The following is a 12,437-nucleotide window of genomic DNA, read 5'->3' on the forward strand; positions in this document are numbered from 1 at the left end:
GCCCTCTGAAAAGACTGCCTGGGAAAGCAAAACATCATGATTCAGTGCAGTGCTTCAGCACCTGTCATTTTGTCATCTATCCATTACTCTGTCTGTCATTTCCAAATGCATAAGTCCTCTGAAATTTCCAGGGAATGCTCATCTTTGGGAAAGGCAGGCCCCTTCCTCTCTGGATTTTAATATGGTTTGCAGCATCTCCTTTTTGCAAGCAATATGCACTGAATTTGTTCCCCACTTGGACTTGACTTTGCATAACAGGCCTCAACACTAAAGCCCCCAGAATTTATAGACTTCCTCTTGGTCCCTGTTTGGATTGTGTCTTGGAATTCAGATCCTAGGAAGCAAATGTGCTTGAGCCAGTTTTCATCCTCTCGTCTTTGCGACTGTTTATGCTATTACAGGATCCTATTACGACGTAATCCCGCCTGCTGTTAGAGAGGTTATGTTTAATAGAAACTTTGTGCAGAAAAATAAATTGAATGCCCTGAAAAGAAACACTCACCTAAAGCTTGCAGGACGGCACAAGTGGAAGAAAACATTAATAAATGTCAAGCAGGGGCTGGATAGCAAATCAAATATTGTACAGGCAAGATAAATTGAAGAGCCACTTTGTCATCCAAGGCCCAGTGAAGTGGTCCAGCTTCCTTCTCGTAGTTACTTAGCCAGATGGAAAGAGCGGTTTAAGCTTTCAGAGACATTTTACAATGGCTTGTGCTCCAGGTGAAGCAAGTGGAAAGTGGAGCACGTGGTATACAGGCTTGGCCAAGCCTCTCGCTGTTCATCTTGACTTCCAGTAGGACTGCTTGTCCTTTGAACCGCGCACAGCCAGAGTCACAAAGTTGAGCAGATGTGGCTTCCCTCGCTATTGTAGTAGCTGCCACCACACAGGTGCCATGACAATGAGAGAAACTGCTTCTGAGGGACGTGTTGCCAGCCCGACTTCTTCAAGGCATCACTGGCTTCATATAAGGAAATAAATTTGTTAAGCAAAGAGGTTTATAGGCTTCTGTGAAGGTGAATGGAGACAATGGGGCACTTTACCACCATTTCCAAGTAACCCAGTTGGTCACCTTGGGCCTATTCCAAACTCTGTTTAGGCCTGCCACTTCCCCCCAGGGAAAATGCATTGTCTCCTGCTGAATCGGAACAAACAGCAGTCAGGTTTGCCACAGAATGCCATTTGTTCCAATTTAGCACTAAAGAGGGCATCTCCTGGGGGAAAGCGGCCGGGTAAAGGCAACACTGCTTGGACACTGCCTAGAAAGCGCAGAGCAAGCAGAAAGCTGCTCAAACCCATGGTTTCTATGTATGGGACAAGAAGAAGTGTGGACGAGCCCCTTGGAAAATCATGCAAGTCTCCAAGTTCCTTAGATTCCTATAAGAGGCGGGCAGTGGGATGAGAGCCCTTGCTCTGTCACTGTTTTGGTTGCCTTCCAGTTAGTGGTGCATGGCTGTATGAAGCAAGGAACGTTTTTGTAGCAGGGGCTGCATCTCGCACCTTCTAGAACTCTAAAATACCTGGGGAGGATCCATGGTTGGGGAAGGGCTGCAGCTCAGGGGTAGAACAGCTGCTTTGCATGCAGAAGGTCCCTGGTTCAATCAATGGCAACTCCAGGCAGGGCCAGGAAAGCAGAGCCCCCCCATGTTTGAAGCCTCCAAGGAGTAGCTGCCAGTCAGTGTAGACTACGCTGAGCTAGGGGGACACAGTATAAGGCACTTTCCTATACAAAATGGCTCCTTGCTTCACACGGGCACTTCCCACAAGCTGGAAGGTGACAGAAAGAGGGATGGAGCTCGTGCATTTGTCCCTGCTTCCTCCCCTCCACATACCCAGTGTGTTTGCCTCCCTGCTGGTAATGCCTGCACAAGGCTATTGTCTTTACCACTTGGCAGGATGACGCAGTTCAGCAGCTTGCCAAGTGATCACATAGCACTTATTAACTTCCTCTGGTTTCTAAGCAGTTGCCCGCAGCAACCCTCACTCCCTGCCTAGTGCGGGGGGGGGGGGGCTAACCTATTATCTTTCCGATGTTGTTGGACTTTGGCTCCCATCATCCCTGGCCACTGGCCATTCTGCTGGGACTGATGGAAGTTCGAGTCAAACAACCCTGTCCTAGAGAGAGCTCATGTTCAGCTGGCACCACATGCCATGTTTTGAGGCCTGAACAGAGTTTTCTCCATCCCTCCCTCATGCTACTTGGTCACTTCTTTTCTGTCTTCTTTCTGTGGCAAGGTTGCACACATTATCCATTTCTGCACGGCCACGGAATATAGTACCGAGCTCAGAGTTCATAAAACAGAACATTTTAGATTCCATTTAAACACACACACAGTGCTTCCCCCCCCCCCAAAAAAAATTATGTTTAGTTGTTCTCTCATTTTCCTACTCATATTGAAATACTGCCCCTCAATGAGGCCAAACTTAGATTCACAAAATGTTTAGGGGTATGCGCCCCCCTGCATCCCCCCAGAAAAAAAGCACTGCACACACACATTCAGTTTCTTGTTTCCATGGCTAGATAGAGTGTGCAAAAGTATGTGGCAAATTCCTGATAAAACTCTTGGCAGACAGAGTGAAAACTTTGTAGGATTTACAGTTATCAGAAGGGGCGGGAGGGGAAGTTTGAATGCTTCTCCCACAGCTCTTAACAGCATCACCACCCCCCTTGATGACCCACAGGAAAAAAAGAGAGCAAATCAAGTACAGTGGTACCTCAGGTTACAGACGCTTCAGGTTACAGACACTTCAGTTTACAGACTCCGCTAACCCAGAAATATTACCTCAGGTTAAGAACTTTGCTTCAGGATGAGAACAGAAATCATGCTTTGGCGGTGCAGCGGCAGCAGGAGGCCCCATTAGCTAAAGTGGTGCCTCAGGTTAAGAACAGTTTCAGGTTAAGAATGGACCTCTGGAACGAATTAAGTACTTAACCCGAGGTACCACTGTACGAAAACTGGCTTCAGTAAGACTGGTTATAACCTGCAAGCAGAGAAGCTGAATTCTTGACTGTTTTAGCTCAGAGCCTCACAGATGGCATTCCCTACTTCCTGCTGAAATTTGTTGCAGAACTCAGTTATGTTGTGGGGGCTACCAAGATGGTCAATCCACTAAGTATCACTTCCCCCTTATCTATGCAACTGACTTTATTTTAAATATACACATATATGCAGACAAAATGCAAAAAGGTGTTACATGACTGGAGCCCTCTTCAAACTCAGATGGAAAGCTAATAATACAATGGGGTTGCAAGGCCACACTTTTGACTCACACCCACTTGATTTTGTAGCTTGTGGTGACTTCTTTAATCTAGATTGTTACAACAGCCACCTGAAAGATGCTATTAGCTTCACAGAGAAAACATTCAGGTACCACACACACACCTCAGTGTTTTCCCCACTGCAGAGTTAAAAGCAGTTTCAAGAGGAGAGGTTTAACTGAGGAGAGTGTAGCTTCTTTCCCAAGCACCACATCCCTGATCTTCAAAGTAGCCATGTAGGGCCTGCTAATTAGTTCCATACATATCTAAAGTAGAGAGAACCCGATCCCAGGTCTCCAGCATCTTACCTAGTTTATCCCCAAATGAGGATCCTAAGACAGGCTCCCCCCACCCCACCCCAAACCATCACCACCACTTGGGGTTGATTTCTAGAGCCTCTGGAATTTACATGCATCAAATCCTGCAGGAGGCAAAAGACTCAGGAAGTTTTAAACAAGGCCTGTCCTTTCATATGAACCAGGATTGCATTTGCAGTTCCAGAGACTAGGATAAGATGACAAGGTCCATCAATCCACATGATTTGAGGGAATAAACTGATCACCAGCTGGCGCTGGGAAGAAATATTCCTCCCAGCTAGAGTAGCAGTGCACTGCTCATTTCCACAGAAGGATTTATGCTTTCCCCTGATCCAGCATCACATCTTACCTTTCAGTAGAGAGGAGACTGTCGAGTTTGGATGGGTAGTTTATGAGCCACTTGTTATGTGGTTTCCCAGGACTAAGACATTACTGGGACAATAGACAGCAGCTGACCATGTTAGTGAGTCCCAGTGAGTTCAACTGAGAAAACTTAAGCATATGCTTATTCAGCTTTATTTATTACATTTCTACCCCAGTTTTCCACTAAGGGGTCCAGGGTGGCTTACAAGGTCATTGTCCCCCCTTCCCATCTTCAGTACAACAACCCTACACAAGGGCAGCACATCCTGTTTTACCACTTGGGATAAAACAGGAAGTGCCACTCCACCCAGCTACCGCCCCCTTCCTCCCGCCTCCATCTCTGGCAGAGAAGCGACACCAACATTGGCACTGGTTTCTGGTGAGATTTTGTGCACTCCGTGAGATCAGGGGAAAGACTAGACCATGTGAAAAATGAACATAATATTTTAGCTGCAGTTCATTCATTTTCAGCTTTGTATTCTTGTTATTAAAAAAAGTGCACCTAGGCATTCCATTGTTGCACCCATAACTTATGTTTAAGGTGCCACTTAGCTCCTAGCTTTCATATCTCAGTTTCTAACTCCACATCCCTGTTGTACAACATTCCCATTATTCCTTGGACTTGGCTGAAACAGCACTAGAAGTTCACAAGAGCTGTGGTTCCTGCATTGTGGGGGTTGGATTAGATGATCCACTGGGTCCCTTCCAACCCTACAATTATCTGATTCTAAGTTGAGGCAGTATGGTGCTCTTGTTGCCTTTCCTATAACCTCCTTCTGCTCCCAGCATATATTTCCTCTCTTTCTTCATTGTCATTTTGGGCTACTCCCCATGTTGTGTGCACACAAGTATACTAGCATATGGTATAATGTTAAAATAGTTCACATATATTGTCTTGGAGGAAGAGTGCTAGTCACCTAGTCAGTTTGTGGTAGAGGTGAATTTCTGATTAACAGCTTAGTCCCCTAACAGCTTAGTCTCCAAACCGCTAACAACACTGATAGTGCTCTTTAATAGCAGTTGATAAGTTGTTGTTTTTCAATCCCATCATTGATGGGGAATTTTCTGCTAAGAACAGATGAGGTGGCTCATGTGCCATTTGCAAAGAGATAGTTCACCAGACGCGGGTGGCGCTGTGGGTAAAACCTCGGTGCCTAGGACTTGCCGATCGTATGGTCGGCGGTTCGAATCCCCGTGGCGGGGTGAGCTCCCGTCTTTCGGTCCCAGCTCCTGCCCACCTAGCAGTTCGAAAGCACCCTTAAGTGCAAGTAGATAAATAGGGACCGCTTTATAGCGGGAAGGTAAACGGCGTTTCCGTGTACTGTGCTGGTGCTGGCTCGCCAGAGCAGCTTCATCACGCTGGCCACGTGACCCGGAAATGTCTTCGGACGGCGCTGGCTCCCGGCCTCTTAAGTGAGATGAGCACACAACCCTAGAGTCGGACACGACTGGCCTGTACGGGCAGGGGTACCTTTACCTTTACCTTTAGTTCACCAGAATCCATAAGGAATGATTAAATTCTCATTTGCTTTTATTTAATAATGATGGGCCAGATTCAACTCACCTGGTGCGCTGGGAGAAGCCAGCAAGGACTCCTACTAGCACAACAGGACTTATGCCCACTCCTCCTCCTGCATGCCCCCACCTCCTCAAAATTCACTCTGGAGGGTCTGAAAACACCCACCTGCCCACCTTGAACAGTGCATGGATGGAAGGAAAGGGGAGATAATTCCATCTGGAAAGCAGAAAAGATGGTGCTAATAGAATGATTGTATCAGTTTGACACTGAATTCCATGCAACGTATTTACCATCTGGGTTACCTAATGTTCTACTAATAGCAGTTAGCAACTGAGTATTTTCATATCACCAGAAAACTCTCTCTCACACGCACATTCATTTTTCATCTTTATCCATTGTTCTTGGTAGCTGTTCCACAGGCACAAATCTTTGAAAGTAGGGATGACTAACTTGTGGGACTCCAAATGATCCTGGATTCCAGTTCACATCAGCCGCAGCCAGCATAGCTGAGGTTCAGGGATGACAGAAGCCTAATAACATCTGGAGGTCCACAAATTTCCCACCCTGCTGTAGCATCCCATTAGATATTTGGCCAAACTGCAGTGATGACCACCTCTAGCATCTGGCTATTTATGTATCATTAAAGCTCATGTGTTGGCAGGGGACAGGACTTTCCTAGTCCAGCCTGCTGACAAAGCAATGGATAGGGATGCTCATGCAAATGTCTGTGTTTCAATGGTTTCTCCAGCCCAAATCCAAGTCTACTGATGGAATAAAAGAGGTGCTATGTGTACAGTGTATCCTTGGCTTCATATTGTCAAATCACTCTTCCCAAAGCTGGCTGCTAGAATTGATTCTAAGGCTGCAGGAAGCAGAGATGCTTGCCTTCCATCGCATCATTTTCAACGAGCCAAAGTGATTCAGTATAGTCCTTTGGCAGAGGTACGGGGTGAATTTCTGCAGATATATAAAAATATTTAATATGGCTGTTAAGAGTGTGCCAGTTCTGTCACTGATTTTTGTTAGTGGATGCAGGCCAGGTCGCACTGAAACCCTGCCACAAAAACTTAAGTTATGCAGAATTAAAAGCATCATGTATGCTCAGCTTTCTGGGAAGAAGCTAACAATAGAGTCACATTTTTTCTTAGGAGTGGCTTTCTGCACGGTTGCAAAAGAACATGCTCCCTACAGGATGTTGCGCTACAGACCCAAAAGTTCACAGAGGTAGTATATAAATCCCTGCTAGAGGAGAAGGGCATATTTTTTTCCTTGCTCCAATCATGCACCACAGTTTCAGAGTTGACAGGTTGAAGAACGAAAGGTGCACAACTAGTGAACAGATCTCATGGCTACAAATGAAGCTTCTGACCTTTCAAAGTGTTTGACTCTTCACGTCACCCCAAGGTGAGTAATGAGAATATATCACTCTGCTCTGCTGTGATTTGTTACGGTTTGATTTGTGGCTTTTGTAGATTCATTGGGAGTTCATATCTTCATCCTTCCTGAAACACTAGAACTCAAGAACAGGGGTAGGCTTGCCAAAAACTGGAACAGAAAGATTTGCAGAAATACCTTGCTTTCCGGGATGTTAAAAAAGATAAATGGTCAGTAACTGAGCTGCGTGTGCCTATCTTCCTGCCGACACTCCTGAGACTTAAAAAACATTCACATAAGAACATGTAAGAACATTTTGCTGAAGCAAGAGAAGTATAAGGCAGTACTGTGGTTCTTATGTTTTCTATCAAGGATCACAGAGTTGTAGAGTTGGAAGGCACCATAGGAATCTTTTTCCCAATGGGGCTCAGACTCACAACCCTGAGATTAAGAGTCTGGTGTTCTACCGACTAAGTTATCCCAGTCATTTAGTCTTTGCTCAGATCTCAGATATTGATTGCCATCTCTACTTTAAAAGGGAAAACTCTTATTTATTTACTTACATTTATATCCCATTTTTAGAGAAACCATTGAGCCCAAGGCAGTGTTCACGTGGTTCCCTGACAGTTGCTACATCATCTCCAAAACTCTCTGCCAAGGCTCCTGTGCTTAACAATGGGCTCTCATTTCTGTGGTGAAGCAGTGATCGGGTAGTACCTTAAATAGCATCAAGTTTCATATTCTTGCTTCATTCTTTTACCTTTTGAGTCACTATGGCATGGAAGGCCTCTCCAAGCTCCTGGAATCGTTGATGGGGCCCGTGTTCGCATTGAAAACTGCCCTCAGGCTTACACTGACTAGTAGGCTTTAAGCTGCTGCCTCTTCCCTACTGCCATTAGCCAAAGCAACAAATCCGAGTATCTCTCCAGGCTGTCTGCAAAGGGCTCTGCTTACTATGGCTCTCCTTTACTCTCTGGTGTGAGGCCCTGAGAACTCCAGAGACATATCTGTCATGCCACTACAGGTAGCTTTCTGGTCCACCTTTTCAAACCAGCAACACTTCAGAGGAGCTTCTCTCATTTGATGGCAACATCTCCTCTTTTGGGAAGAAAACCAGTGCACAAAGGAAGGGAAGCAAGCAAAGCTGGACCAAGACATATTGTTATCCCAGGATCTGAAGAGTGCCTCTCAATTCCCTTGTAAGCCCCACCACATACTACATAAACTCCTATCTTTGTAGTCTATGTAGCAACAGCCTCCCTCCCTTTTTTTATTAAGCTATGAATCATTACAAGGGAGGCTGTTTTCTGCTTTCCTGATAAAGGCCTCTTCAGGATTCCTCTGAGCAGCGCAGTCCCTGTCAAATCAAAACATAATTCAGCTCAATCTAAATAATACATCAGCGCTTGCACAGCATGGCCTCAGAACAAAATGGAAACAATGTAATTCTTTCGCTCGTGGACCAATGTGGTACTCAAACAGTTTATGAAAAGCTGCTGTAGCAATCATGAGGAATAGGGCAGGGTTTAAACTGATAAAAATGCATTAAGCAGAAACCCCGCACATTTCCACTGCGCTGCGTTTAACGAATGTCCTCTTTCCAAGTTTCATCAGGTGTTCTGGACAGCAGAAGACAGGAAGAAGAGTCTGGAAACGATTCCAAAAGCATTAGGATGATTTTCAGCCTGGGATCTCCCCAGTTACAGATTATTGTAGGGGTTCTAATTTTGAAGTGCAGTTTTCACTTGAAAACTTGTATCAGCGTGAAACTTTTTAAAAAGAAAAATCTGAATAATTCAGTGATTAAATATGGTTTTATTTGAAATATGCCCAAAGTCCCTCTTGCAACTCTGAGTTGCTTCTGAGAGCAAACTCCTAAAGGGAACAGGAAACTGACATTTAATAAAAAGCTGAGCACTCGCATAGCCGAGATGGTCCCCACACAATTGCTGAACGTTATTACAAAGCTAAATTTCCCAATACATTATTTCCTTTGCTTGCTTGCTTGCTTGCTTTTAGAGAGAAAAATCTTGACTTCTTTTTAATATACCCATTGATGGTTACATGATGGTGTTTCAGAAATATGGGGCTGCAACTGCAGAGTTACCATCATCAGCTAACAGAATAAAAAGTACTTCTGTTTGGCCCATATTAGAACCTTTAAAATGGTAACCACTCAGTATTGCAGGGGGTTGGACTATATGACCCTTGGCTCCCTTTCCAACTCTATGATTCTGTGATTCAGCCCTCTTCTTCTCTTTCCCCTGGTCAAAAGCATTCAGCATGGGTCCCAAAAGGGCAAGGAGGACCTCCAGAGCTGTAAGATCCCATCTCCTGGCTCTACCCTTCTGCAAGAGCACCACAATTGATGGAGGAACCTGTGCAATGCTGGATTCTTTGCAGATCTTGCATATCAAGCAATGGGACTTTTCAGACAGGGCAAAAACCCAATGTGAGTTGTCATGTAGCACACCAGAAACCTGAGGCTTTACTAATCGGATATACATGGGGGATAAAATTAAGCATTGCCTGGACTCAAGAAAATTGTGGGGGGGGGGGAAACAATGAATGCCTGTAGATCTCTCAAATATGGTGGGGGCCATTGTCTCTCCTGTGTGGTGTAGTGTTGTGGTATAGAGGTTAAGAGTGATAGACTCGTAATCTGGTGAACCGGGTTCGCATCCCCGCTCCTCCACATGCAGCTGCTGGGTGATCTTGGGCTAGTCACACTTCTTTGAAGTCTCTCAGCCCCACTCACCTCACAGAGTGTTTGTTTTGGAGAAGGAAGGGAAAGGAGAATGTTAGCCGCTTTGAGACTCCTTAAAGGGAGTGAAAGGCGGGATATCAAATCCAAACTCTTCTTCTTCCTGGCTTGGTTCATAAACCGAATGCCACCAAAAAGCATTATGTAAGGTCATATGTGTGTTATCTCTGCAATGGCCCATTCCCATATGCAAGGCATCAATTGATGTTGCTGTTATTAAGTGATAAAGCCAATGTGCAAACAGCCCGTCATCATTGGAGATGGCGAGTGTGCTTTGATAATAATTTCAACCATGTGTCTCAGCAATAGGTTGGTAATGTAATATTAACTTCCAGAACAGAGAGAGCTCATGGGGCTCATCTGAAACCCATTACAGTAGCACAGGAACTGACACAGGAGTCGTTTAGCTTGAACACTTGAGAGAGGGGGTGAAGCAAGCACACACTTGCCTTCCTCGCAGAGCATTCCTCAGGAGATTCAAGTTACAATCTATTCTCCGTCTGCATCGGTTGAGTTTTGCATCTACGTGAGAAGTTATTCATATTGCGTGGTTCCCTGAAAGTCACCCTGGACGCTGCAGTTCTTAAAACAAATAGCAGCTAGGCTATTTCCCCCCTGTATAAATATTTTATGTTTCCAGAATGAAGCCACTACAGTTTGGATAATGTAATGCGAAGGACGCAAACTTCAATTAAGGGGGTGGAAATTAATGACTGCACTGAGTGCCTCGTTTGGACAACTATTTGAGGCGCCATAAACCGTGATTTGTGAAGTTGTGAATGAATATTGGGGCTGGGCTCTCCTCCCCTCGCCCCTCCTCACCCCATTCTGTCATGTGCTGCCTTCGGCACAAAGATCCTGACTTTTATTAAGCAGTTCCCCCGGGGGAATTTAGGCTTAATATTGGTTAAGAAACCGTTTTGAATATTAATATTATTGTTGAAGCACCTGGTGCTCACCATCTTACTTGAACTCCTGGAGCTATATACAGTATGCATACACCCATGAGTAGAAAAGTCCAAAATAATATTCAGCATGGGTTGTTTAATCTATAGATAGGAAATGGGGAGACAGGGGAAGAAGGCACAGAAATAAATGCACACTTGTCTTTTGCTATAGCCACAATGGCTGTGCTTTATCTCCATGGTCAGAGCCAGGAAGCCTCTCAGTTCCAGTTGCTGGGAATCACAGGGACACAGAGTGCTGCTGTGCTCCTGTCCACCTTACAGGCTTCTCACATGTGTCTGGTTGGCTGTTATGAGAACAGGATGCTGGACTTTTTGGTCCTTTGGCCTGATCCAGCAGGCTTATGTTCTTACCCCTTTAAGTGCTGGAAATATTTCTTCTCACCTCACCTCCTCGCAAAACGAATACAGGCAACTCCCCATTTACACGTGTCCTAGTGACACACAACTGCCTAGAACTGCTTTACTTTGCTGTTGGATCTGACGTTAGAAGAAAATATTGAACTGGTTTCAGACCAGAAGTTACGCAACCCATTTCTGTTCACTGGAAACCAGTTTCAGACTGGCATGGACATGGTTGAAGCTTTCAGCAGTAGCTATTAATATTGAACCATGTGTCATCTAGTCCTATGCTTTATTTTTTCTTACTTAATTAGCTGGCTCTTTGAAAGGAGGCTAATTTTCCGGATCAAATTCCCTTGCCTTTGTTACTTTTCAATATATATTTTATGAACATATTTATGTTGCTACTTCTCATTAGTATCCTCATTATCTCTCAAGGATTTATTTGTCAACATCTTATTTCAATAATTAAGAGCAGTTAAAAACAAACTAAAAGGCTGCTTTCTTTTTTAAAAAAACACCACCACCCCATTTTAAATCATTTTTTTCTGGCCTAGAGTCTTCACTTACAGAATGCATTTCATTTCTTTTTTTGCAGCTCAACGTTCTTATAATTGATACTGAATTTAATATTTTATATGCAGGCAGACAGCATCCCATCTCAGGGGCAAAAGGCATTTGCACTATTTGATCTGTCGTTTTAAATGAGAGCGTCTGCTGGGAGTGTTGGCAGTGGCTCGGACACACTGCAGAGGGTTTGGAGCTGCCCTTTTGCTTAGGGAGCTCTGCCACTGGATTCTTTGCTTAGAAAGCCAGAACTGAATTCCGTGTCATTTTTACTGAGCCAAAAATGAGGAAGAGGTGTCACTCAGCCCAGGCATGAAAGGAAACTGATAATGTGCTAAAAGAGGACCCTGGGCAAACGGTGCGGGGGTTTGCCATGCCAACAAGACCAAACAGAAGCTTCTTACTGAGAATAACCATCGGCTCAACGAAAGGCAATTTACACCGGAAAGCCCTTGTGTAGCCAAAAGCCTCCTATATCCAATAAACATTTTATCACCTCCTTCAGAGCATGTCTTCAGCATCGTATCTGTGATAGACAAGAAAGCCTTTTCAGATGATTAAAAACCCCTGGATTTATTCCTTAATGCTGCCCTTGCTCTTCTCTATCCAAGGGTAGTAGCATGTAGCTGCAGCGGACTTTGCAATACCACTGTCTGCCTCCTAAAAATACACACCCAAATATTGTTGAATGATGGGCATACAAGACTTTAGGAATCTGTATGCCAAGCCACAATTTATGGAACATTCTGTGTTGTAAGAAAGGTGGTCACTGGCAGAATTCTAGGAGCCCCGTGTATTTAATTGTAGAATTGCTGTGTTGTTTTAATGGGATTGTTTTATTATGTATTTTAATTATATATGTTTATATTTAAATTTTTAAAATTGGATTTATTGTGCATTTTAATTATGGATGTTTACATTTTTATGTTTGCCTAACTGGTTTTTATACTTTGGAAACCACTTAGAAGT

Source organism: Podarcis cretensis (assembly GCF_951804945.1).
Source record: "Podarcis cretensis genome assembly, chromosome: 1".
NCBI classification, from domain to species: domain Eukaryota; kingdom Metazoa; phylum Chordata; class Lepidosauria; order Squamata; family Lacertidae; genus Podarcis; species Podarcis cretensis.